The sequence below is a fragment of the Epinephelus fuscoguttatus genome, linkage group LG8 (assembly GCF_011397635.1).
Source record: "Epinephelus fuscoguttatus linkage group LG8, E.fuscoguttatus.final_Chr_v1".
Lineage (NCBI taxonomy): Eukaryota > Metazoa > Chordata > Actinopteri > Perciformes > Serranidae > Epinephelus > Epinephelus fuscoguttatus.
Genome location: NC_064759.1, coordinates 8,356,462 through 8,383,972, shown reverse-complemented (window position 1 = coordinate 8,383,972; position 27,511 = coordinate 8,356,462). Strand labels below are relative to the sequence as shown.

Here is a 27,511-nt window from a genome sequence, read left to right as displayed (position 1 = left end):
TGTACACAGCATATACTGATATTTATGGCATATTGATTTTGCACATAAATACACTTCACGTCCACCGTCATTTGTCAATACCACCATTCCCAACTTCTTTAAATTTGCAGCCGTCAACAGTTACAATATTGTGTAAAAATAATGTACATAGCCACCATGATTTAATCCATTGGTTTGTTGCCTCCCATTTTGAACATGGATGTATTATTAGATCTGGGTACCTGACACCAACATGGCGCCTATTCAGTCCAATAAGAATTGCTCACCTGGCGCATACGTCAAAAAAGCTTCTAGCTTCCCGGTTTACTTCACAGTATGAGGCCCACTGAATGTGCCTTCTCCCACTGATTCAAACTCTACTCATCGACTTTATACTGTACTGATATCACAGATTTTTTGCTTCTGAATGAATGATTGACTATATATTTTTTTGGTTCTCTACATCTGGAAAAACAAAGATTATTTCACACAAATTTTCTCCCAGTCAGTAACTGAAATTATTGCCTATCCTATATTAGCCAAAGGATAACCCAGAATACCAACTATACCAAAGAAAGGAAATAAATTAATTAACAATTAAACAGATTATACTCTAAATCAAAATCCACAATTCTTTTCATTTCAATCATTTTTACATTATAAACCACAATCATTTTGCATTTTAAGGCTTTTTAAAAACTCAATAGAGAGCTACACAGTTTCAAATCCGCACTGAGTCTATCCCATTGTTTGACTCCCAAACTGAAACACATCTGTATTTTACATTAGTTCTCACTTTACATGTTTCATAAATAATCAACCCTCTTAAATTATAATTTCCTTCTCTTAATCTAAAAGCAAATTTAATACAGACAAGAAGGGTTCTGTTGAAAACTCGAAAAAGTGTTTCCAATGTTTTTAAATACCGATATCTGGACATTTTAAGGTGTAGGATGCTATAAACAATTGATTAGTAGATTCTCGATTACCTGCTTTATGTATTATTCTAAGGGCTCTGAAGTTTAATTATAAGATCTATATTTGTTTTGTATGCATTTCCCCAAATTTCAGCACAATAGGATAATATGTTGAGTTTATGATCTATAATCACTCCCAAAAATGTTGTTTCATATACTCTTACAATTTCAACACCATTTAAGTTCAGTTTTATTTCACAATTAATTAATAATCCTCTATGGATCAAAAAGTTAGAATAGACAGAGTCATATTTGGTCTTGTTGCAGTTTGAGGTGTCTTGTCAACAGTTTAAGAGACATTTCTTTTACAGTGGTGGTCTATGGAGAAAATGCTTTTTGGGGCCCAGGGGATTTTTACACTTCAATACCACAAGTGGCCACTGGGAAAAATTGGAAGCAAGGCTCAGCAGTGTTCCCAGGACCTGCTTTTGAAGCCTTGAGTTTGCCATTTTGGTTGTCCCCATCTTGGATTTTTGGAGCCAGAAGTGACCATATTTGGTCAAGAGGGTGACGCTTAGAAGGAGCAAGGCTGGCTGAGTTACATTGATTTAGCTTACACCTCACAGACAGCCACTCAAAGCAGCCATGCCCCTGATTATGCATAACTTTAAGCCTTAAGAAAAGGTAAACGGATGGGTTATATCAGTGGTTCCCAACTGGTCTTGGTCCAAAAGTGGGTCGTGGGCAAACGTGTCAAGTTTGTTAAAAAAAACACACTTTATTTTAAAGTACAGTGAATTTCCAGCACTGAGATTTTATTTTGAAGTGCTGTTTCCTGCTGTAGAGTGACTGACTAACTGCCAACTACTTGACAGAGACAGCAAACTAGCTCGACATGGCAAAATGCAAGTATGACGCTGAATGGTTGAAACTGTGGGACCTCAAACGAATGACTACGGAGAAATCTGGACCCTGTGGCTGGACCAGGTGGGAAACACTGGGTTATATAAAAATGAACCCCTCCCATATAGCTGTCATGAAGAAAATTAGCTATAGAGACCAAAACTGTTTTTTTTTGTAGCAGGCTGTAAACATGGTTACATGGGGATCTGTGGTGACTGACTCACTTTTGGAGCCAGCCTCAAGTGGCCATTTGAGGTACTGCAATTTTTGGAGGCTGAAGACTCGGCATTACTCCATTTGCGTTGCACCGAGGAACAATATTGTTACTACATAAATAACAATTTTTAATGTTAATTTCCTACAGATTTTTCTCAGTGTACCAAATTTGGTCACTATTACCAGCTTAAAATTAGCATGTAGCATCAAACTAGGACACTAGTTATTGCAGGTTACCAAAGGAGAAGAGGAAACTATCTAATACTTATCCTCCTTCCTCAGGACAGAGCTCTGAGTCACTGCTGTTTTTCATTGTTGCTGTGGTTCAAACAACTGTGTTGACCATCAGAAGTTTATTTAGACTGATAGTTTAAATCCACAGGGTAAGATTTAGGTGAGAGAAGATATTCCATTGTGGGTTTTCTCCAGCTTCTCTGGCTTCCTCCCACAGTCCAAAGATATTTAGGTTAGGCTAACTGGGGACTCTTAATTGCCCGTGGGTGTGAATGTTAATGTAAATGGTTGTCTGCGTCTACGTGTCAGCTCTGTGATAGTATGGCGACCTGTCCAGGGTGCCCCGCCTCTCGACCAATGTCAGATGGGATAGGCTCCAGCCTGAAAATGAGGACAGAAATATGAAGATAAATGAAGACATTCCTCTCTAGTGGAGCCTTAATTGTTTATAGATAAAAATCTAAAAGGTAAGTTCTTCCAAATCACTAAAAAACATATGTTTTTTGTGTGCCCAGATTTCCGCCTTAATGTCATTTTAATGGAAGTGGATGGGTTTTCTTTTGTGCTTGTCAAAGCCTTGAAAAAATACATATATTTTTCATATTGTGGTATGGTAATAGTTTTAATTGGAAATAAATAAAGCTTGGGAGTCAAATATTGTCAAGTCTGAGGACATGAAACCAAAACAAGCTGCAGACACTTCTCATAAAGCATTTCATCAAAGATCTTGACAAATAAATACATGTAACAACAATAATACAAATACATCAAAAACCTGTTTTGATATTCTGTTCACGAATGTACTTTAAATTCCTGTGGCTGTCCTTGGATATAATGTACATTTCACTCCAAACTTATTAATAACACCGCTTTTTTTCCCAAAACAGGCTCATCACAAAATGTTTTACATTCCATCAAAGGACATAAACGCCGATAAAAACAAAAGCTGAAGCAGCTAAAGCAGTAAGACATGCTTGATCATCAGCATTAATTGGATAGTGAGGGAGGATAGGAAACTTTGTTGCCATAAAAATCAAAATAAATAATTGCTAGGTGAAACTCCGGGAGAATGCATTCTCTATCTGGCTGATCATAAATCCTGAAATAATGACATGCTTACCCATAAATGACTAAACAAGGGGCCATTAAGGCATGCATGACTTCTCCTGATGTCTGTGCAGCAGATGTTAATAATTTTTCCATAATGGAGAAGGAGAGAGGGAAGGAGGAAGCTGCTCTGTTTGATCATATCAAAGAAAATGTCAAATAAGGGTCAGCAATGTAAACATATGTGAACAGGAGGAGAAAACATGATCCATACGTTTAATTTATGCCTTGTTAATGGTGTTAAATCAAACCACAGCATTGTGTTTTATCAAAAACATGAGACTTTTATGAGTGATTCTTTAAATCCAGGTTGAAAAAACACCGTGTTGACAGTTAGACATGAGTAAGGTGACTTCACAGCTCAGAGCAGACGTAGATGTTATCCCCTCCCCACGGTTTATCTGCACATCTCCTGTGTGTTCGCGTCGGTTTTCTGGCTTCTCCGTGTTGTTTCCAGATCTTAATGGGAGATACTTTCACGTTTGGGTCCGATGTGACGATGCAGCTGATCAGCCCCAAATGCGAGCTCCTTATCGCGCACAGATTGGTTCCGCCAGCAGGGAGACGCGAGATTATCAGTCTATTAGATTCATACTGGCATATGGCACCGATCACATTAATGCTGATCTTGATTCACCCTGCCTAACACGTATTATTTCTTAAGGCTTCATCTGATCTTATCATCCCGACTGTCAGATAACAGCCTCACAAAAATATCTGTCTCCCCTTTTTGTGATCACTATCTTTTCCATTGTCTTAATAAAGCACTTTGTCACTTTTTGTTTGTGTCATTAACAAAGTGTCTTATTTCAAATTGTGTAGATTGACACAGGAAGTAAAATCACTTTTAAAATTCAGTGTACAAGTTTTTTTTTCACACTGGGACATCATCATTTAATACAGAAATGACTTCAAACATCATCCCTGCTATATTAATCAGCGCGATATTGTCGTCTTGAATGTTATGCTTTGTTTATATTGCTTTTCATTCTGACATTTTATGATTGCTGTTGTAATTAGAGCAGGTAGGTTATTGGAGCATGTTATGAGACTTGCTGCTTTATCACCTGATATAAATCCAGAATATTTATCCTGCTTCTGTGATGAACAACAGTAGTTTTTATTGACAAAGAAAATAAAAATAAACTTTGAGCTAAAGTACTTTTTCTATTTCTAAAACCTGCTCTTTGCCACTAATGGTTATAAAACACTGAGAAGTGTCTTTTGTAAGAGGAAAGACACCTGAACTCCAAAGCTAAAGACATCTAAATGTCATATGACATTTCTTTCATCAAGTGATTTCTCAGAATTTGAGCAACTGACACAAAAAGCCACTTCTGCTGAACCGTTATATTTAGGAGATTTCACAAAGCATTCTGCAACCTTGAAACTTCTCCTGGACTCCGTTCAAATGACAGACTAGACAGTTTCACAAGTCTTAACAGTCCAACCGTATGTGCTTTGATTTCCCTCTGTTCGGCAGCTTTGTTTATTTTCTTGGCAGAGTTTGAAAAGACACAAAGATTGAAACTTACAAAACAAACAAACAAACGTGACATCTCATAAAATTATTAATGACTCTGATTCATTAGCTTTGAATTACAGATGAAAAAGACATTAAACTCCAACCTTGATTTTTTTTAAGTGCATCATTCACTCTATATGCATTTATTTTGAAGAAAGCTTTTATCAGTTTTTGCCTCGCCCTGAATCGAGCCCTTTGGTCTATTTCACTTTCAACAAACAAGACAAATAAAGCTTTTTAAGTTGCATGATTAGTTTTTTAAAAGCACTTTAAGGTGTTATACAATGTCAGTCTTTGTATCACGATTAATTTTAAAGCTGAGCTCTTTGTCGAGGAGCTGTGCTATAAACTTGGACTTTCACCCCGAATATTAATAACTTGCTGAATACTGATTTACATTTAAAAGTTTAACACACCTTTGTTTTTGATGTAGTAAAACTGCACTCCAGACTAATTCATTAATTGGCACCATTCCACTTTTCAACTCTAAAATACTGTGTGTATTCATAAATCCTTTCAAATGATCACTGCGGCAACTACTTCATGAAACACTGATACACTACAGCATAAGTTCTCAAACTGTTTTTTTGAAATAGTTTTTCAGCCATGTACACCCCTGACCAGTGACCAGTGCAAAACCTTTCTGGCTGAAACACATGTAAACCTAAATGTGACTGCATTTGTTGCAGCAGTGGGCAGTTAATGGCCGCCTGAAAGTAGTCATCCATCCATTCATCCATCCATTTTCATCCGCTTGTTCAGGGCCGGGTTGGGGGTCAGCAGGCCAAGCAAAGCACTCTAGACGTCCCTCTCCCCAGCAACGCTTTCCAGCTCCTCCCGGGGGACCCTCAGGTGTTCCCATGCCAGATGAAATATGTAATCCCTCCAGTGAGTTCTGGGTCTGCCCCAGGACCCTTCTACTAAGAGCGATTCAAGAAGACCTTGATGGACTTTGAGCACCTCACCCAGTATGGGGACACAGGGCCCCCCCGGAGCCAGACCTGGGGGCGGGGGGCTCATCAATGAGCATCTGGTGGCTGGGCCTTGGGCCACGGAGTCCGGCTGGGCTCAGCCCTCCCAGGTTTAGAGTTTCCTGCACTTCCTACACGGACTTTCTTGCAGTTATATTACAGCGAGAGCTCCTAGCACCAAAAAATTATGCTGCCTAGTGCATCTTACACTGCTGCTAAAAGGTGCCTCCTTGCCTCAGTATCTGATGTCAAAAGCCACTGACCAAGAGTCCTTATATGACAAGTTGGGAGCGAGACCATGTTGATTACAGAGTTGGCTGTTTTCAATCGGACTGCGCCTCAGATGTTTCCTTGCAACAGATTTAGACATTACATAAGTTTAAATAGTGCAACTTGTTTGAGTAAATCGCTAGTTTGAAACAAGCTAGAAGCTAATACGAACTTAGACATTAATGCAGAAACTTGGTAATGGATTTACTAATAGCCGGAGCATCACCATCCTGTTCCTGAACTTATAAATTTTCAGTGTTTTGGTCCCGGCAGCTATGGATTTCAGTATGTGACTCGCTTTAATGTATATCGGGGTGCTGCTCTAACTGAAAAATTTAGCTGTAACTTGCCTGAAGCATGTCAGTGTCAAACAGAAGGGGAAAAATGCAGAACCTCAAGCTTAGGAAGCAGCTAGACAGTAACTTTATCTACTGCATTTCAGGAGGGGCTCTTCACCCTTTGTAACACTTGCTCTGCTGGCACTATAAAGTCTCCTTTATAGTGCCAGCTGAAGACACAGTGCAACTTTCTTTATGTTATTTCTTTGCAACAACGAGTGACTAAAGTAGGCTCGTTAAAAATGGGATAGCACATAGGACTGATGTCACTGCCCCTGCTAAAGATGATATTCAGTGTTGAAAGAGGAGTGTTTGAAGGCTTACCTGACTGATATTTCACCCTGTAATTCACCGCCATCTCATCTCCACCCAGACCTCTTCCTGTTGCCCAAATTTCTGACTCCAGTTACTGACGAGATGGCACGCACTTTGTTTCTCATCTCATCGAGGCCACGAGAGCCATTCTCTCTGAAAGGACAAGGCTGTTGGCTTTTAAAGGAAATCATTATGGCTTTGCAAGTAAGATGTCTGCAAGAAGGCCTACCACACAAAAATATCAGTGTGGGAAAAATGCCAAAACAGACCCACACAAGTGCTCCCAAAAATCTCACCACCATTATCAAACCAGTCTCTAAAATGAAGGCATCATTTCAAACCTGTGCTGCCTTAAAAGTTGGGAGATATTTGTGAGAAACTGGCATTCAGCAAAATAAATATTCACAAGTTTATCGTCTGAAAGACCGGTTTTGCACTGATGGTAATGTCAAGATGCGCTGACTGGAATCAGGAGGACAACAGAGAGTTGACACTGTGAGGCAAAATCATTTTGTTTGCCCCAAACTGAATTTGAGTTTATTATTCAGTGTATCCAAAATACTCTGGCACTGTATAGCTTGTCTGCTGGCAAAGTGAAACATGAACAAACACCGCCCAACTCACTACTGTAACAACAGAAGTCAAGAAAACAGAGAAAGAAATCCCCTTAAAGTTACCTTGCAATGGCTCCACAGAGCGAAACACTGCTGTAGAATCTGCAGTGACTGCAGCGACCTTGAGAACCTCATGAGAACCTCAGGAAGTTCTTCCCACAGAGATTTGGCTGCACTGCTGCTGGATATCAGACTGTGTATTAGACACTGATCTGTTTAATTACAGTCTGAGTCGCACGCCATCTGTAAGAGCACCTCATCGCCTCTCTGCACTATCCAAACGACTTAAAGAATCCAGAGATATTGTACTCCAAGGACATGCTTAATTGAGTTCTGAGCGCAAAGTGCACTGCAGCATTCTTCGACTTCAGTGATGTGAGCTTGGCCAAGCAGGCAGTTTCGAGTGCTTTGTGGTGATATGAATTGATCGGAAATTGCTTGTGATTGTCAATTACATGCAAAACAGGGCTCTGAACAAAGCACGATTACAGATTTGCTTAACTCCTCGGTAGAAATTCGACTTGTGCAACAGAGTGGGCCAGAGCGAAGAAGGTAAAAATAACCCCAAACATGTAACAATATTGTTTCAGGAGGCATGAAAACAGACGTTTAGCAAATGGATTTGGAGGAAGTGGGATGAGGCGGGAGGGCTAAATCTGTCTTGTTCATTTGTGACGGACTTGGCGTGAAGCAGTGACTTGAGCTTGGATAAAGAAAAGACACTTGCAGCAGAATTCTGCCAGTCTTTGGTTCTCCGTGTTCGGCATCCCCCCCTCGCCACTGCCACCGCCACTGCCACTCCATCACACACACCCACACACCCCCTTACCTTCCAACACAGCGCCGAACCTGGTGCTCCGCAGTCACCCATTAATCCCTGCATGTCGGATCCCAGCCAGGTAATTACTGTTTAAAAATATTTCATCCCATTCTTTCCCCTAAAAAAAGAGACAAATGGAAACAAAGGGAACACAGTTCTGAACAACGACAAAGAGGTGCTTTAAATGCATTCTCTTTTCTCTGGTGGAAACGGTGGCTTTGTTTGCACACAGTACAAGGTGTCTGAAACCAAATCTGCAGCTATTTCATATTTAAATGCAGCTGTCACGCTCTAGTTTTTACACCCGGTTTGGAAAGTTGGTAATGCTGCTTCTTTCAGAGGGAGAGAAAAAAGCTTCTGTTTGTGGTGCAATAAAACCTGTTTGTTGGTTCACTGCCAGGCAACTTCCAAACTAAATAATTTGAAGAGGGATGTAATTATGAAATATGTTTCAGTCAGTTGAAAATTTGCAGAGCATAAAACTTCCTCGTATGGACACTTATGTAAATACCTTTCCGTTTTATTAAAGTCACATTAAGGAGTGATTTCAAAACTTCATTCTAAACATCTGACCCCCCCATGACCTCAGCCTGTCACAGCTAGAGTCCTCGTACGAGCGCTGATGTGACTGTTTGTTGAGGATAACTGGAGCTGACATGGGATAATATCATAGCAGACATGGCTAACGAGCTGACGATACGGTGGGAAGGTCTATCTCAAATGATCTGATGAGGGTAATCTGCAGTATGTGACCTGTCATATAACACTAAATACATCAGATTCTGCTGTTTGGATCAATGAGACCGTTTCACAGCAAACGCAAAGTGAAATATATCATGTCAAAATGTCAAAATGTATGTATTTATTTCTATTCTTTACACAATGACACATCAATTACTGTACAAGTTGTAAAGCCACTATGCACAGGTTTTAAATATAATTACTGTCTCTTTCAAATAGCTTCTTTGTGTATGACATCATACATCTGTACGCCACCCAGAGAGAGCGCAGGAAGTTGGAGACAAAGACTACCAACACTGTACAAATGTCTCTGATATGCGCTATTTGTAGCTGTTCTCGCCGATCAGATTGGGAAAAAACATAGGCCTCTATAAAACTAAAAAATAGTAGGATATAAAGGGGAGGAGTACAGGAAAAAACAACTAACTGAGAAACAGTGGAAGTTGGATGCAATTACAATGTACCATGACAACTTCTCCATGTTTTTAGCCACAACCCAGATTTCTAACAGCGTGTCGCAAGACCAAATGGCTGACCAGGTAGAAAATAGTTAGCTAACCTTACCCCATAATGTTCCTTGACATCAGCGGTGCATCCATGTACAGAGTTGAAATACAACACAGTTACTCAAGCACGTTTACTCGCCAAAATCAGGACGGCAGTCGCTTCAGTCCTGGACCCAGCCACACATTAATAGTTATAGTCCACTAGACTCTTGTACACTTTTATCAGCTCGCCGTGTAACATCTGTAACGTTAGGAGTAGGGATGTGCACAATTAGCTGTCTAAATGATTAAAGGTCCGCCCCTTCGCTAGTCTGCAACAGAAATATTAGTCGGTTAAACCTATTAGTGTTTTATTTATGCACAAGGCTGCTTAACTGTCATGCAGCCACCCGCCACTAGTGGGTGCTACAGAGTTGTCAGACAGCAGCCCCCCTCCCCACAGTAATGCTCAAGTAGACTGGAGTTTTAAAACAGCACAGTGGGAAATTGGAGAGATGTCCTCTGGCAAAACCAGCGCGGTCTGGCAGTAATTTGATCTAGAGAATGAAAACAGTGTCGGCTATGTCAGAAAAAAAACTGGAATATAATCACTCGACTGAAGCAATGCGCAACCACGTTCAACTCAAGCATTTGGACGTTAACCTGCATGGAAAGACGGCTGCTGCTGCTAGCGGTGCTAGCCCAAATTGACATCATTCACCCAGAGAAGCCACAATCCCGCCGGGTCTGAGAAGATAACGCAGCTCATCAGACAATGACCCTGCAAAATATGCTTACACTTAACTTTGTTGATGGTAAAGACTTAAGGAAGTAAATGGAATATGTTGAGCCTGAATGTTCATGTTCACAGTCATACTACATGGCGGAAAGTGTCTCGTACTTCAGCAACATTTAAAATCCGACATGGTTGTTGAAAATCGTGATTAAAGACTTTAAGGGGCTCTTCATGCACACAATATTTTTTGGGACAATGTTTTAAATACTTTTAAACTACTTCCACTACTACTTCTAAATTTTGATTGTTTTCTGAGTATTTTCCCTTTTTTAGACTAGTCAACTAGTCTTAATTAAAATTTTCGTTTAGTCGACAGGAAGATTAGTCACCAGGAACATCCCTAGTTAGGAGGTCTGGAAGTTATTTGTAATGATCAAGTGCACACTGGGCAAATTGATCAAGAAAAATGACTATTCTTTGTTCTGTGTGGATCACATCCAAATGAGTGTCAATTTTCTGACGATAGCTGTTGCCTGTAAATGCATCCAACCCCTTTATGTAGTCATTTTCCCAAAATTACTCAATAATAACTCAAGCAGTACACAAATGTATTGATCCTGCCCTCTGTCTGAATAGATTGCCCCAAGAATCAGTCCTGAAACCTGGAAATGAGTTAGCATTTCTGCACTCTCGGTATCCTCTTCTCGAGGTCAGTGGGTTTTTTGAATAGGTTTTTGGTTAAGATGTCCACTTTTTGTTCTACGACATAAAACACACAACAGTAAATACCCCCCTCGCCAGTCAATGTGGGTTCATGAGAGGAAACATACACTAATATAAATACAGAATATTAACAGATGTCTCCTTCATTGTTGTAATTGAGCACTTGTACATGGAAGATGTGACAGTCTGTCTTTGTGGTGTTTGCCCTCTAACTCTCTATGCTCGGAAGAACAAACAAACAAACAATGTTATTTCCCTTAGATGTCTTTTAGGGAACTCTTAACTGTTGTTATCTGAAACTTCGTAGCACATTTTGTTCTCACTTTACCGTTGCTTTACAGGTTATTGAAAAGGAAACATGAAATATCCACAACATGAGATACTTTTTAAAATAAGTTCTGAACACGACTTTTTAAAAGAGCATGTTGTTTGTTCTCTGCTGGTTTATATTACAGCTCCGTAATATATAGCAACAAAGCAACACATCTGACTAATTGTCTCTCTTCCCCTTTGTTTTAATATTCACACCTGTCCACCACATATCACGTCTCAAGTTAATAAAGTGCAAAGTGTAAACCGCAATTAGTGAACTTAATAACGTGTGAGGTGACTGCATCTTATTCCTTGTTCGTTCTAACTAAATAGTAAAATGCTCATGTTGTGACATTATGTCTCTAAGAATAGAGAAAAGAGGTGGGGGGAGTGAGAAATCAATACGCTGGCACTGGCAGGAGATGTAGTTAATATGCGGCTGGGTGGGTGTAGTGAAGGATGGGGGGCATCAAATGCGTCCACCCTTCTGTCATCGTATGAACTTGCAAACACGACAGCATGTTAATGTCTGTGTTTCACTTGGCAAAGCTTGTTTGTCTCTTCAGGTTCCACTGACAGATAAATATGATCTTCTTAGTGTCATGGTGGTGGGAAAACTGCATCTCCGAATGGTTAAATTTCCAGAATTTTGAGTAGAAAGAATGATGAAATTCCTGTTATGATTTGTGTTGAGGCCCATGTAGGGTCATGCAGCCACTACTGTTGCTCTCAAATTAATGGGCTAACTAGTAATTTAATCGAAACACTAAAGTTGTTTCTCGCAAGTGTGATGCAAAAATGTGGTGCGTGAATACAGAAAATACACATGCAAATTTTCTGCATGACAACTAGTACCTGTGCTGCCATGTTCCATTTGAAAAAATAAAAAATATGACAGTTAGTTTCCTCCTAATAAAGTGCCTGTGTCCACTCCACAACAAAAACCTATCCAGACAGAAAATGGGCTAAAAAAACTGCTGCAAAAATGGCATAAAAATTCAATTTCGAATGTTTTTCGTTGTCCAATTTTGTGGAATACCGTAAAACTTCAATCAAATGCCCAGCCCCTTTTACTAGCCTTGTGTGGCTACACATTTTAGCAAATAAAGGCCTGGTTTTATTGCCAAGTAGAGCTTAGACTGGGCCCAAAAAATCCAGCCCGACCCCACCCAAGCCCGTGCATGTTCTGTCTGAGCCCGGCCAAGCCTGTCCCTTAAACTGTAATTACGAGCCCGAGCCCGGTTTAAACCCAACATTTAAGGATACGAACGTGGACACTGAAGGCTGACTCACGTCTTTCTGTCTACGGCAAGCCTTCGTCATGTTTCTCTTAAGTGTCAACGTCCCCGTCTTTTTGCTGTCATATACCAGCATTGTGCTAAACTTGGTACACTCAACGAAGCCGACACACACGCTGGGTTCGGGCTCGGGCAGAGAATCTAAGCTCTATTGCCAAGTAGTTCATTTTCATAGACGTTCTTGGATGTATAAAACCGAGCACGGTCTCACTCCGAAGTCGTCAAAATACAACGCTTGGGCAGTGACCTGCAGTGTCAGAAACCAACAAAAAAAAGCCATCCTTTGATGTTGGCATGATACACAGCTGGTTACCGTTTAAGTTTAACGGCGCCCAACAGCATCAGGGGGAAACACGGCGAGACAAGGATGAAACAACAACAATAATCACTGACTTTCACCCGAGAAAGCTGTGTTCATGTCCTGTAAGATTCTAATGCCAAACCCTGTTCTTTTTTGCTAAACCTAACCACACGTTTTTGTTGCCTAGACCCAACCTTGTGTGTTTGTTGTTGAAGAAAAAAAACATCGCTTTGCAGTTTTGTACTGACATAGTGCGTTTTTGATTATGGTGAATTTAGTGAGTTAATATTGCATTCAGTTCAGGTGTGAATAAAGTGATATTCTAGGGATGAAGACGTTTCTTAATCCATTTCCTGTTCCATTGCCATTTTCATCTTCTGTCACGCCTTTTACCAGGTTCGCTCTAAGAAACATCAGATTAGGCGATTGTGGAGTCATAAAATCTTGCCATGACTTGGCCGACAGACATAACAGACTGCTTGTTGGTCCACACCTATCATCCCTAGTCATCTTTCACGATGTGCGAATGTCATCGGGTTATTCTGTCCTGTTTTTATTATTACTACTATTATTCCAGTTACTGTGGCTGTTTGTGTGCCAGCTGAAATGTTATTGTAGTAACGTTTAAGTGCCACCAGATGGCAGGAGCTACATTTGAAGTACCACATGCAGACTACGCAAGTCACTGAATCCTCCACAACAAGTTCCTGCAAATGTTTCACAATAAAAGCCTGTTTAGAAAATGCAAGGATTCTCTCAACCGAAGTTATAAGGAGCTTTTAATTTTAAACAGCTACAGGAAGTGTTGAGTTTGAAATGACGGTTGCAATGCATTAAGTTTAACAGGACAAACAGGAGTGGATTAAAAGTTAAAATATAAAAATACAGGGTGAGTAATGAATAAAGGCCTGTTTCTAATGTAGTCTGTTTCAAATGAAGCTGGTAGACTCTGCAGTTGTGCTAAGTAAAAACCCTGCCACTATTTGTTAATTCTACCCATTTACATCCTCCATTATGAAGAAATAACATTGTTTGCTAGCTTGTTTGATATTGCGCAGTCTGACCTCTGAATTACTGAGCTGCCTGGAAACGTGTAGGTCAAAATTTCTATAGGTTAGTAAGTGAATAAGCAGATAAGATGCTTTCAGGAGACACATAAACTGCTTACTGTCCATGTCTGAGTAAAACATTTTAAGGATATGTCTCAATGTATACCAGATTTATGTGGTCCTTAAAATTAAATATTTCCAGTCAGTGACTGAAATTTCATTGTTATTTTTCCAAGACAGCAGCTGTGCACTCTGTGTCACCGTTTACAATGTATGGCTCCATTGTGTTGATTGTATTATACCAAGAAACATGATATTGTTTGCTGTAAATGAATGGATGGAATACATTTAACACAATATCAGCTACTGAAAAAAATATGTAAACTTTTCAAAATACAACACATATTTTAAAGATTTCACAAGGTCATTAAACACGGTGGACGTATACATTTAATGGACGGTATACATTTAACACAATATCAGCTACTTAAAAAAATATGTAAACTTTTTCAATGTGCAAAAGACGATGTAAGCCTTCAAGTAAAAAACTTGAGCATAATCAATATGGTCTGCATTCAGGGTCATTTTTCTTCACAGGTGTATTCTCCAAACAAAACAGGCTGGATATAATTAGACAGTGAATATGGACAAAAGAGACGTCTTATGGCATATGGCAGGGTCAGATGGAGAAGGAAAATCTTGTCATACAGCGGCGGAAATCTATTAACTTGCATACATATGGATTTATGACAACAACTGGCATAAGGAATCATGAATAACTTACAGACGGATGTTCTTATATAAGCATCAATTGTTAATTGAAGAAGCTGTCACACTCCCTGGGGCTGTCAACATAGTTTTATAAGCATTCAAACTCAGCTTTATCAAATCAATGGTCTATTCAGTGCTGCCTGATTCTCCTGTAATCCATCTTTTGTGCTTTCTGCAGGGAGAAAATACTAAAATTTAGTTCCTGAGACATGATTCACTGCACGGGGAAGCCATTTTTTACTGATATCGTCCCAGCAAAGATGCTGGCACTACACCGTTTTGGCTCAGGTGATTTCCCCTGGACCCCAAGACACCGGATGACGGCGACCTCTGTTGCATTTTTCATGTCTCGTCTCTGTAAACAGAGGCGGCGGAGTCAGCAAGAAAGGCTCGGGGTTGTGCTGAGGAGCTCAGGTGTGCTGACAGGTAGATCTCTATAGGCCATATGGGGCTCGCTGGGGAAATCATGAGCCGCCCTCCGCTCACAAAATGCACGTTTTTACCACACAGAAGAAGGAGAATAAAAAACGACTCGTGGGGGACAATGGGGTGGACTGTCTGGGGTCCCTCATTCTTGTTAAACAACTTAAGCTCTGTGTACTGAGCTGACGTGACCTTTATTTAAATTCCTTATCACTCGTGTTTGACACCGATAATGTCTGTAAAGTCACTGTGGAGTCTCCTCAGCTGAAAGGCTTTGACAAAGGTAACTACACGCATCAAGTAGAAGGTTCTCCCTAAAATTACCTTAAATTAACGATTAGCAGTGGTTAATTTTTGGAGAGAAAAGCCAGTTGACAGAACAAAATGCTGGCATTGTACATTTCTGCAAGCTATAGATGTTAAAATTGTATGTTTTATACGTACATGTTTCTACAGTGATTTTGTTTTTCAGTGTGGGTGGAGTGTAGATATAATGTAATGTATATATAAGTGTGTTTCCAGCTACTTTTTAGCAGCCAAAAGGGTGATTTTTAGCAACATGTCGCTGTGTTTCCACCGCAGATAGTGCCGCAAAAAGCAACCCTTTATGGTGAGACACTGCTGCATTTCCTGTTGGGATATAGCCACAAAAAATGTCTGTTTTTACTTCGACTGGCTTCTAGTCAGGATTGTGTCACCAAAATTCGCTAAAACATGACCTCTTTTTAACCATAACCAAGTGTTTTGTGAGCCTAAACCCAACCACATGTTAATCACAGTGTTGTTGAAAGGAAAGAAACATCTATTTTCAATGTTTCTGCTACATATTGACGCACAAATGTAACGAATCTGTGGTTTGCAGAAACGTACAACGCCAACATTCATTCTAGCTTGGGCCGATCACCCCCAACGATTTCACATAAATCAACTTCAATTAACAAACTTTACCAAGACTCTGCAACAACCTCACCTCTTCTAGAGTGTGTGCGCAGACCAGTAAATTTGTGGTGAAACTGTTCCTCATGGGTGAATTATGAGAACTGGATCAGGGACTTCAAGATGGTGCCAGTGGTAGTGGATACTTTAAAATATGTTTTCTCTCTTCCTGGTTCGCTTCTGTATCACAAAGCCCACTGCAAAAACATAGTGTACACATATAAACACAGTCAGATTTAGCTGTCTGTCAATTTTGTAAGGAAGTGGGTGAGGCATATTTGTTTCAGGTCGCAGTCGCAATCGAGCCAATAATAAGCGCCTAATAAGAGGCAGTAACATACGACTTATAGAATGATATTGTAAGCGCCTAATAAGAGGCAGTAACATACGACTTATAGAATGATATTGTTAGTTTGCTAGTCGTGCTTGGTCCTGCAGTTTATGCCGACAACCCTGCCCAGGCTATTTCCTGTGTTTCACCACAACACACCTCTCTCTCTCTCTCTCTGTCCTTTTCCCAGTCCAAATGATATTTTTTTTAAACACTGGGATGACATCATGCACATAACAATATTCGTCTTGGCTCTGGGAATATTTTACAAATACTAAATCCTTTTCATGTGTCTTCTAAACAGCTTTACAGACCTTTCCACAGTGTACCAGTGTGGTTTGGACTCGTTAATTTTGTTGCAGTACTGTGGCTGACCACAAGGATGAGACGATACGATATGATACGATATAATGTGATGCAATACGATACGATACGATGCGATGCGATATAATGTGATGCGATACGATGCGATGCGATACGACACCTTTTATTGTCCCCATAGGGAAACTCCTCATGGACTCAGGAGCTGCTTAAGTGTTGCTGCCTTACAACAATAGCCCAGGAGACAGCAATGCTAACTTGTTGGGCCTTACCCAGATTTTCAATACATCCATGTTCTAACTACTTTGAGCTATGAAACAACAACAATACAACACTCACACCATCAACACTGACATCATGTTATTAGCGACATTTATTACTTTTTCCTTGAAATATATTTTACGACTGATATTAATGTTATGTGCTTCATGTTACAGTTATGAGTCATGTACGTTATGAATTATCGTCTACATGCTCTCAAAAATTCTAACATGTCTTAAATTCAAATAAATAAAAGACTATAAGTCAATAATTTACCTTTAACTATTACCATTATATCATGTATATCATTTCAATCAGCCTCTTTCATCAGTGTACATTTTTTTCAGTGTTTTTGTGGCACGTATTATATTAAATTATATCATACTATATCATTAATTGTAAGCAAGTACGACTATACAGTATACAAATGCAATAAATGAAAGCCACTACTGTCTACATAAATTATACATGCAGTGCAACGTAAAAATGGTACATTATAGTTTTACAGTTTCTTTTTTAAACATTTGAAAATAATGAAAGAGGGAGACAGTACAGTGTTTGACATTGATGGTAGCACCACTTGGACAAACGACATGCAGAACTGTAGTGCAACGTAATATCAGAACAGGTAGCAGTAATCATGTTTAGTGTTTTTATGATTATGATTACATTTGCTGATGATATTTCAGACAGTGATGCGTGGTTTCCTGTCGTAGCATAGTGATATTTTTTTCTTTACATATATATTTTTAATCAATATATTGAGAAAATTTGAGCATTTTTGAATACTGAGGTGGATGCGTCACCCCCATAAGTATTGCCTTGGCATTGTGTAACAATGAGGCAGGACGTCTCCAGGTTTAAGTCAATCAACCCTGCACATGTACAGCATTTGTGACTTACAATTAGAGTGAACACACAGAAACCAACACACTTGTTACTCTATTTTCCACCAAACTGGTCAGTTCCATCAGCATGACACTACACTGTCAACATGAATGACAGACTGTAGACAATATTCTACAAGTAGGAGTTTTAAGTTGGAAGATTTGCCACGTCATCTGTGCAAATAACAACACGCCGTGATCAACATCCATCTCTATTAGAAGCTCAGTTTGAAAAGAGAGGAGAAAAAAAGTCTGGTACAAACACCGGCCAAATCAGAGGATAGCAGCAAAAACAGAGTGATAGCTGCGTGTTTGAACTTGGTAATTGGTTGGTTACTCGGTAGGCAATACAACAGAGGACCTACGGAGTGTGGTGTGTGTTTCCCAGCCCCACTGTGCAGCCTCATAGAGTACAAAGGCAGAGAATGAACTTCAGAGGGTTTTAATGCCTGAAGAGAAGAATATGGACATTAAATTATCAGGGGAAAACAGCAGGGTGTGAAAAAAAGAGCCTTCTAAAGCCTGCAAACGCAAACGTACATACAGGCTGCTTCTGACACGGAAACCTGGCCAAATTCACAGGCTCCTTTATTCTGAGCTTCACACTGATACTCTCGCTGTTTGTGTGTCTCTGTGTGTGTGTGCGTACACGAACATACTGTGTGTGTGTGTGTGTGTGTGTGTGTGTGTGCACATGCTTTACTTTTTTTAATTGGAATTTAAAGCAATAAGCTACCATAATGCACATCCACACAGCATTTTCTTACATTGAAAATAGTCATATTTGTAAATATGCACAGTGCTGAATTTAAAAAAATATGGTAAATCTGTTATCAAATAACTAACACTGTAGCTCATTTACTACATCTGAGAGAGGAACCATGTGGACATTTAGAGTTTTACGTCACTAAATAATTTGTTTTATTGCAGTTTTTGATCATTAAATGTGCTCCTAAATCAAGGAAACCACTTTTGTTAGACGCAGCAGCCACAACGTCAACTATTCATCATCAGTGGAGCAGCTACAGGTTTGTCCCTTGATAGCATTTGGTGTCTTTTTTCAGCTCTGTGCTAATAGGAAACGACAAGAAGGCACACTGTTTAGATAATAAAAATAAAATGAATGCTTTGTTTCTTCAAAATATATTTTTAAAAAAGTAAAAATATCTAATTCTTCTTGTCACGACAGCTTATTAATTAATAGTCTCATTTCAAAAACACGGACGCACACAATACAAATTTAATTTTTGCCACAGCGTCCAGCATTGTTACCGCACTGATTGACAGGTGCAGCTTGAAACTGTCTTAAAACAGCTTGAAAACGCAGCGCTCTGCATTACACAGTAGCACCAACGAGGCCTTTGAGGGTCTCTCCAAATAGTCAGAATTTCAAAGTGAGCGAAAATAAGTACAATGGGAAAATAAAAGACTATAGCTAAATGAAAAGAATCACTCTTGAGAGTTACAGCTTTACACACACACCTTATTAATCTTTAATATCTTGTCTTGCTCCCTCTTCTCCTCCACCTCTCCCTCTTTCTCCCCCTCTCCTCCTCTCTCCAGTTTATCTCTTCTGAAGCAATTATACCCAAGAGGACCGAGCACATAGGACATGCTCCCACTACCTAGAGCAATAATATATCATTACATACTAAACATATAGCAGCTACGCAAACAGCCTTTATTGCTACTCCAGGGCGAGTGCTATTTATAAGCATCGCCACAGAGATCACTCCTCTATCTATACCTGAGCTGCGTTTGTTTGTGTGGATTTTATCTTTGATTTTTCTGCTTCTCTTCAGAGCTCTCGCGTGCTGAAATGATGCCTGTCAGTTTGTCCATTTTTGACATTTAATTTCAGTAGCTTCATGTTGACATTAGGGGGTGCTGGAATTCTTCAGAGTTGAGTGATGAGGTGTTGGATTTGGAGCAGTGTAGAAAACTGACTACAGTGTGTGATATTATTTTAAAAAAAAAAATTAAAAAAAAAAACATCTATGAGAGTTTTAATTTAAATATAGATCCTTCAGCAAAAGCCGTTAACTTTTTTTCACACTAAATTAATGTCAGGTGATGAGGATTGATTGGATACAGAATTTTAAAATGTGCAAACCATGTTCATCATTTTTAAAAAAAAAAAAAAAAAAAAAAAAAAAAAAGATGTAGAAAGAGATCCAGTAACGGTGACAATGTTTGCATTTCTCAAAAAACAATCTCAAAGGGGTTTGTTTTTTGTTTTGTTTTTTTAAATCAAATTCTTTACATTTGATCAAGTAAAATATTGTAGATTTAAATTCCCCTCAGCAGACAAACCTGCTCTCACTGTCCAAACTGGAATCAAACGTCTCTCAATCTGTATCTGCCACAAACAACTCTTTTGTACTTGCTGGGGAAAAAAAACTTCTACTAAGTAACTTATTCAAAGTAGCTACAACTCATGAATTATTTAAGAGAACACATTTCCCCTTGTTTATTTATATATACATATGTATAAAATATCATTTATTCTAAGAGGGTCTATAAATCAAAAGTATTCCCAGAGAATAACAGATAAGTGAGGTTATTGTGCAATGAGGCCAGCTGGTGGTAATAATTTAATGACGTTTTACAGGCGCTATAAAGACAGCAAACAGATGTGGCATTAAGGATTATAAAGTTGGTAAAACTTTTAACAAGTGCTATGTATTTCGGTGGTACAACAGCACAACCCCCAGAATAAAAGGAATTTACACATCCTTCAATTCCAAAGCTATCAATCACACGCATGTTATTCCCCTGGGAGCGTCTTTACATGCATATTTATCAGCTCAACATGCTAATTCCCGCTGCTATACGCCCGCCAGGCACGTCTCCAGGCGTGTTTATGACTCGTAATTGTTGATATCCTTTGATATATTTCTCTCAACTAAGACATCATTTGGTTTTTGTGGTCGAAAGTCAATGAGGCACAGTGACCCGAGCTTTCAATTCAAATTTACAGTTCAATATCTATTATATGCTATTCAGTGCCTCGAGAGGAAGCCTCTTTCAAAGCAGAGGGGGGATTTGAGCTGTACTGTATAGCACTTATCAGCAGCAAAGCTCATCTCAAGGTTAGTTAATTGATTTGAAAATAAAATAAGGAAAACTGAATTATTATTGCAGGGAAACAGCACCATGCTTCATGCTTTTTAGCAGGATTTAGCTTGTCAGACTGTGGTACCTCAGGGAGAAATAAATAAATAAAATGCGTGTTTGTTCTAAACTTCCGTAACTTGGATGTTGCTCACAGGAGTTCTGAATAGTTTATCATCTTCTGCCAAACAACTAATTGTGAAAAAGTTTCCCCGGTATAAGACACATGTGCCATATTGTTGCGAGATCCAAGTTCATCAGCATGCATTTACATTGCTAAAGAGCATATATGGCAGATGAAGCATTTCGGCATAAATTCAGCTTCTCGTCGGAGAGTGAGTGGGAGATCTCTCTTGCTCGCGCTCTCTCTTCTCTTTTCTGTCTTCTTTTTTTCTCCCCCCCTTTATCTTTCCTCCAGTCCCTCTTCCTCTCCCCTTCCCTTTTTTCGTTTTTCCCGCAGACACCTGCCGACAAGCGCACACCTCCAGGGAACCAACATCTGAGAAATGCAATTTGAGCATTTCGGCGCCACAAAGAAAAGACAAACAATGCTGGAAAAACGAGGGGATAAACACGGCGCCGAGTTGATGCTGGACAAACATGTCGCGTTCCCTCCAATTCACAAATGGCCCTGCCACGTTCAGCGCTCACAGGTGTGGAAATTCAAGGACAAACTTGATTGCGCCCGTGGCCGCTGTTGTTGTTTCTGGGTTTGTTTGCTTGTCGTGCTTGTCTCTCTACTATTGTTTGACAGATTCCCTCCTTGAGGGATGCGCTCCTTTAAAATGACAGGAGAGGGATGGGTACTCTTAAAAGACAAGAACAAGGGAATTAGTCTTCATAAGATGTTGAGCTTAGAGGAAAGAATCTGCAAGTAAGAGAAGTCGGGTCCACAGGCCGAGCTTTTGAAGCACCACGCGCAGGAGAATGAAGCGTTTCATTAATGCCCTTTGGCCTGAGAGAGCTGCGAGGACCAACAAAACTTAATTCATCAGTTTTATTGACACTGACTGGAAGTTTGACCAGCTAACCCTGACTCTAAACTTCCTGGTGAAGTCTCTGCCCTCATCTGCAACAACTGAGCTTCAGCTGCACAGCAAAGAGACAAAAAAGAGCCTTTTCAGACAGTTTGCAGATTCCCGGAGAACAAAAAAAGGGATGGTTCTCGGTCAGTCTGTGAGCGGAGAGTCGTTCCTTACAATATGGACATTGTCAGTGGCTCATAAAAGACAAATAAGTAGGTGTCACTGCAGAAATTACTTTCCATGATGAACTGCACAGCCATCATCAGCAATGACACAGCGTCATTCACATCAACAACACAGGTGCATGAAAAATGGAATGGGCTGGCAGGAAAATGAATTATTAATGACACATTTAAGTATTATAACAGAAAATCAATGAGCATACCTGGTGTAATTAACATGCACAATGTTTTCCATAATCCAGCACAGTATAATTATGCCTCTCTATTCCAGAACACGTTAGCATTAGCTTTTTCTAAAGCACACAACACCTGTTTATTTGGTTTGCTTGTTCTCTGCCTTCCTTTTTTCCCCCTGTAATGATAAAGAGGCTGCGAAATGTTATTTAGCTACGCCGCCGTGTTGGATGTGGACCTACAGTCATTTGAAGCTGGCCGCAGACCTTAAGCTCAAAACCTAAAGGGATCAAAACTGTGTTGTTAAATTGGCTGTTTTAACAAAATGGCTTTGTGTTTTCTTCAGCAGTCTGGTTTGACCAGAAAAAACAATTTATTTATTTTTATTCCCTTTTGAAGTTAATACAAATGTTCCTGTATAATTTAAGTTGCATGAATAGATTTCCACAAACCCTCAGTGCTTATTTTGCTGGTTAATCGCAAAATATCTGCCGCCAAACATGTACATTTTATGTATTTCATGTGCTGCTATTGATTCAGATTGAAGGGTTGGGGTGTGGGCTTATCTCTGTATACTGTAACATGTCCACTAATCACTGATTACCACCGTCTGTTTGTGCTGTGACCAGTGGCAGTGTACAAGATTTCCCATCGTTCCTGAAGGATGCTGGGGAACAGCTTGAGCGGAATCCAGCACGGGACTGGGATTTTTGGCAAGTCAAACTTTATCAGCACAAACATGCGCAAAATGAAAACAAACACAACCCAGACTGCTAATTACCATCCGCTTGGACCTCTGTCCCCTATTTTTCTCAGAGAGACACAAAATGGCCGACTGCACCGTGCACTCCCCTAAAAAAAAAAAAAAAAAAAAAAAAAAATCAGAGGAGGCTGCTGCTGTTCCCTCTGTCCAAGGGACAACCCTTGTCGCCTGGATAATACAGGTTGACACGCTGGTAGCCCCAGTGATTTTTCAAACCTATTATTTCATGTGCAAAGTTATAAATTACACGACTGACACCAGTCTGGTATCTTCTGGGCCATGTGGCCTGAATCAACGCCAAATCCTGTGCCACTAATTTTACTAATTGCCTGAGCCCGGCCAACACTTTTCATTGGTGTGGAGCCTACAGTGTCACAGGAAGCTAATGAGCGCTAAATAATGTATGTGAACCTCTCTAATTGCTTCATTTCTCATTTTGCTTACCAATTCTCATATCATGCTTAGGGATGCCAATTTTTTTTCTGACAGTGGTTAATACTAATAACTGCACCAGTCTGTCAAAGGGCAGATCCTGGGAAAATGAAGCTTGTCACAGCACTGCATTGTGTCCTATAATAGAGAGACACAACGATGGATGGGAATGCATTTATATACATATATTATTTATCGAATAATCCTCTCTTTCTATGTGAAATACTCAGACAGAATCTGAACTCCAACCATCCCTCTTCGGGTAAACATTGCATTATTTTGGATGCGCTCATTGATGCATACAGCATCATCAGGTAAGGCAGTGTATGCCAGCATGTGCCACCTGGGGCTGTGTGTGTTTATGTATTTTTGTGTGTCTCCGCTTGTGCGAGTGTGTGCACATACAGATTGTATGTGTGTGTCATCCTAGCTCACACAGACATGCATATGGGTGTCTGATAGTGTGTGTGTGTGTGTGTGTGTGTGTGTGTGTGACTGTGTTGTTTCCCTCTCTGGCTGGGTTCCCACTGCAGCACCCGTTGGCCACCTCTCCTCCCAGTCCTATCAACAGGGAAGCTGTAATTTAGCAGCAAATTTGATCATCCAAATAGCTGAATATTTAATGGTATTAAATCGCAGAGTAAAAAAAAAAAAAGCTGTATTATTTATTTACTCCCTATAGTGTAACCTCTATTCAGGCAACGCCAGGTGGTCCTGTAAATATACTTTATCTGACACACGTGTTGAATTATTGACCGATAATTTATCATAATTCCTGTCACTGAAAACTCAATAATGCTCTCCAGGACCTCAGAGCCTCCTCCTGCCTGTGACCCAGGCTGAGACTGTGGCCTGTCAAGGTGGCAAGAAGGTCGATGCTCCCATGAAAACAACATGGCTCAGTGAAATCATATTTACTGTATATCAAGGCAACAGTCAGCATCTAAACCGGGGTTGATCAAATCTGAATTAAAGGTTCAAAAACCGGCTAACTGTCAATATCAAAAAAATTATTTGACTAAGAAGTATAAGAACATTAAGGCGCAAAACCTCATTAGTAATTTCTTTCTCGCTTTGTTTATGTTAAAAAATACTTATCGAAAACATTCGAACAGACGGGGAACTGTGTCGTACTGCATTGTGGAGTTGGACCTTTTCTATTTCTGTGGTATTCCAGGGTATTGCAACACATTCTCACTCCGACCTTGTCACATGTGGACGTTTGGTCGTGGACTTTTCATGTCGAGATACAACGTGCAAGGTACCCTGGGAAATTCACTTCTGTTTTCACAGTAAATGTACAGTTTGCATACAGTCTCTTTCAAAATAAAAGCACTATGTTGGTAAAACACTGCAAATTGACTTTTTTCCCCCTTCAACAACAAACACATATGGTTATGTTTTGCCAACAAACATGGTTGGGTTGAGGAAAAAAAGAATAAAATTTGGCTTTATAATCACACAGGAAGCGAGCACCGGCCTCCCGGGTGAAGGTCAGTGGTTGCTGGACCCATCCACCACCCTTCCTGCCTACCGTTGTTATCCTGCTGTGTTACCCCCCTGATGACGTGTTAAACAATATTGGCAACTGTGAAAGGATGTTTTTTTTCCTCGGTGTAAATGCCAGAAGTCACTGACCAAGTGCTGGTTTTCGACAACTTCGGAGTGATACTGGGCTGGGTAAACACGCTACTTTTAGCCCCTTAAGCAGCAAGATTCAATGACGTGCCAGCACAAAATACTGTCTGTCCTCCCAAGCTGCTCTCAAACATCCATCCAAATTAGTCTGCACCAAGTTCGAAAGAGAGGCTGAATAAAGTTGAGATTTAAAAAAGGAGTAACCACCACAGCATTTTCACTGGTCTCCATGCTGCTCTCTACTGTTTACTAACCTGTTTTCTGGCCTGCCTGGGATGTGGAACACACATCAAAAACACACACAGAAAGGCACATTCATCTTCTGCAGAGCCTCGAGTCTAGTGGCAATGGTCAAGAAGTCTATTGCTTATTTTAGCAGGTTTTCCCATTTTTACAAAAACCCAAGTACACTGGTTAATGTTTGTAGAAAAGGAATATAACACTAACTTAAAGCACATAGCATCAGTATCATTTAGTTCGGCCTCCGATGACTTTGCTATGTTCTACAAGCTGTTTTAGCTCTTTCAGTCTAATAAAGACATGAATAAACACATTTGTTAAATGCCACAATCATAAAAACACAAGCAAAATAGCCGTCACCTTTCAGTCTTTCAGCACGAATTCGTCTAGCTGCAACTGGAGCAGCTACGTGACCCGCCAACCAGCTACAGGACTCGTCCACATCAGTCCACAATAAGCCCTGAAGAAAATGTTCAGTTACCATTTGGCTAGCTATGAAGCGTTAGGCTACAAGAGTGTAGTTAAGGTTACAATTAAGGCTAGGATTAAGGTAACAGTTACATCTACTTACTTATAAGGTAAATCACGTCTTAATGTGTAATGAATACAGTAAATGGATAAAGTGAATTATTTCTGTGTTTGCTGTTTGTTAACGTTAGCTAGCACAGAACACACAGTTAGCCGCACTTAGCTGCTGAACGCGAGGCTGTCACCATGGACCTGCACTCATTTTTGGGCTTGGGGTGTGTGTGCTGTGCTACTATAGACTTTGTGTGCTACTGGTTTAATAGCTGCTAATGAGAGTTTGTCAGTACTGCTCATTTCATCACCTAAATTTAAGATTTTTTAATCATTCAAATGTGGCTGTGTGGTTAACAACACATTTTTCTGTGGTGTGACAAACTCACTACACACATTTGTTTTTGCTTTACCCAGTATTTGGCTTTGAAGGCATATAAATATGGTGTTTAACAGAAGGAATTCCTCAAACTGGATATTCCAAAGACAAAATAAACCACACATCATTAAAACTACCATTTTTTGTACTCCTCACAAAACACATTATCCAGACAAGTCCAAGTCAAAACAGTAGCGAGACACGAGTCCAAAACATCACAAAGTGTTCTTAAAGACCAGATTCGCCATAACAAAGACAACAAGGGTGGTTTTCAAGCTGTCAAGATGTTTATTTCTACCCGCAACAGCTTCGAAACCACCTGCAGCTGCATCCCTCCACTTTCTGTGACGGATATAATGTGAGGTGGAGAGTTTGAAGTGAAATGCAGGTGGCACGCTGGTCTGATGTGGCTTTCAGAGTTTGTAATGTGCATTTTTTTTTTTACCCCCTTTTCTATTTAACACAGCTCTGGGTCATGTGGTCTGTAGGAAACAATGTCAATAATTCAGTGCAGAATTCAGGATATGTGCACAAAGTCTGAAGCCCAAATTACGTGCTGGTGACACAAATATCTTGGTTACACTCAGATAAACAGACAGAGATGTGACTTGTATTTATATTATGCCATGTTTAGCATTAAAACGCCTGGTTATAAAAACAGGTTTGACTGGATGGTGAAAATACGTTGTGATAGCTGTACTGCTGTATAATCTTTAACTTGTATGAAAATTCCATGTTACAAGCACACAATTTTTTTTAAAGAGTGCTCCACCAATTCAGCATTGCATGTCTATAACTTCTACATTGCCAGATTTGTAACTGACCCTAAAATGTACCAAAATCGGTGCAGCTGAATTAGAGATATTTTCAGTTTTACTGTTTTTCTTGTCAAAACCTGGCAACTACGTTACCCACAATGAAACATGACCAGTTACAGATTAGTCGGCAATTTGGTAATGTAGCTTTGAGATCAGGGCTCGGCAGTGCGAACGTTTCACTCGCATTTGCGACTAAAAATAGGTATGTGCGAACTGTAAAAAATATTTAGGGGCACATGTGTGCATAAAAAAATCAACCGAAGCAGCCTATATTTTTGTCAATAAAAAAATATGATAATCTAACCGCAAATGTTGGAGGAACTCCAACCGCCTTCCCTCTTCCCCGTGTAACACGGTTATGGGTGGTTTTCCAAGCCACTGTCAGCACAATGAATTTAAGTCCCACTGTCGGCAGGGTGGAAATAAATCAAAGTGTGGAGCAG

General features: G+C 39.9%; 1 long non-coding RNA gene across 1 annotated transcript in view; it reads right to left on the bottom strand.

Annotated features, from left to right (window-relative positions):
* Positions 1-1,835: 1,835 nt before the first annotated feature.
* LOC125893268 (uncharacterized) overlaps positions 1,836-27,511 on the bottom strand; it is a 98,967-nt gene continuing 73,291 nt past the window's right edge. The window contains exon 4 of the long non-coding RNA XR_007449851.1: positions 1,836-2,630. This is a non-coding gene — a long non-coding RNA (uncharacterized LOC125893268). The remainder of the gene's footprint in view (positions 2,631-27,511) is intronic.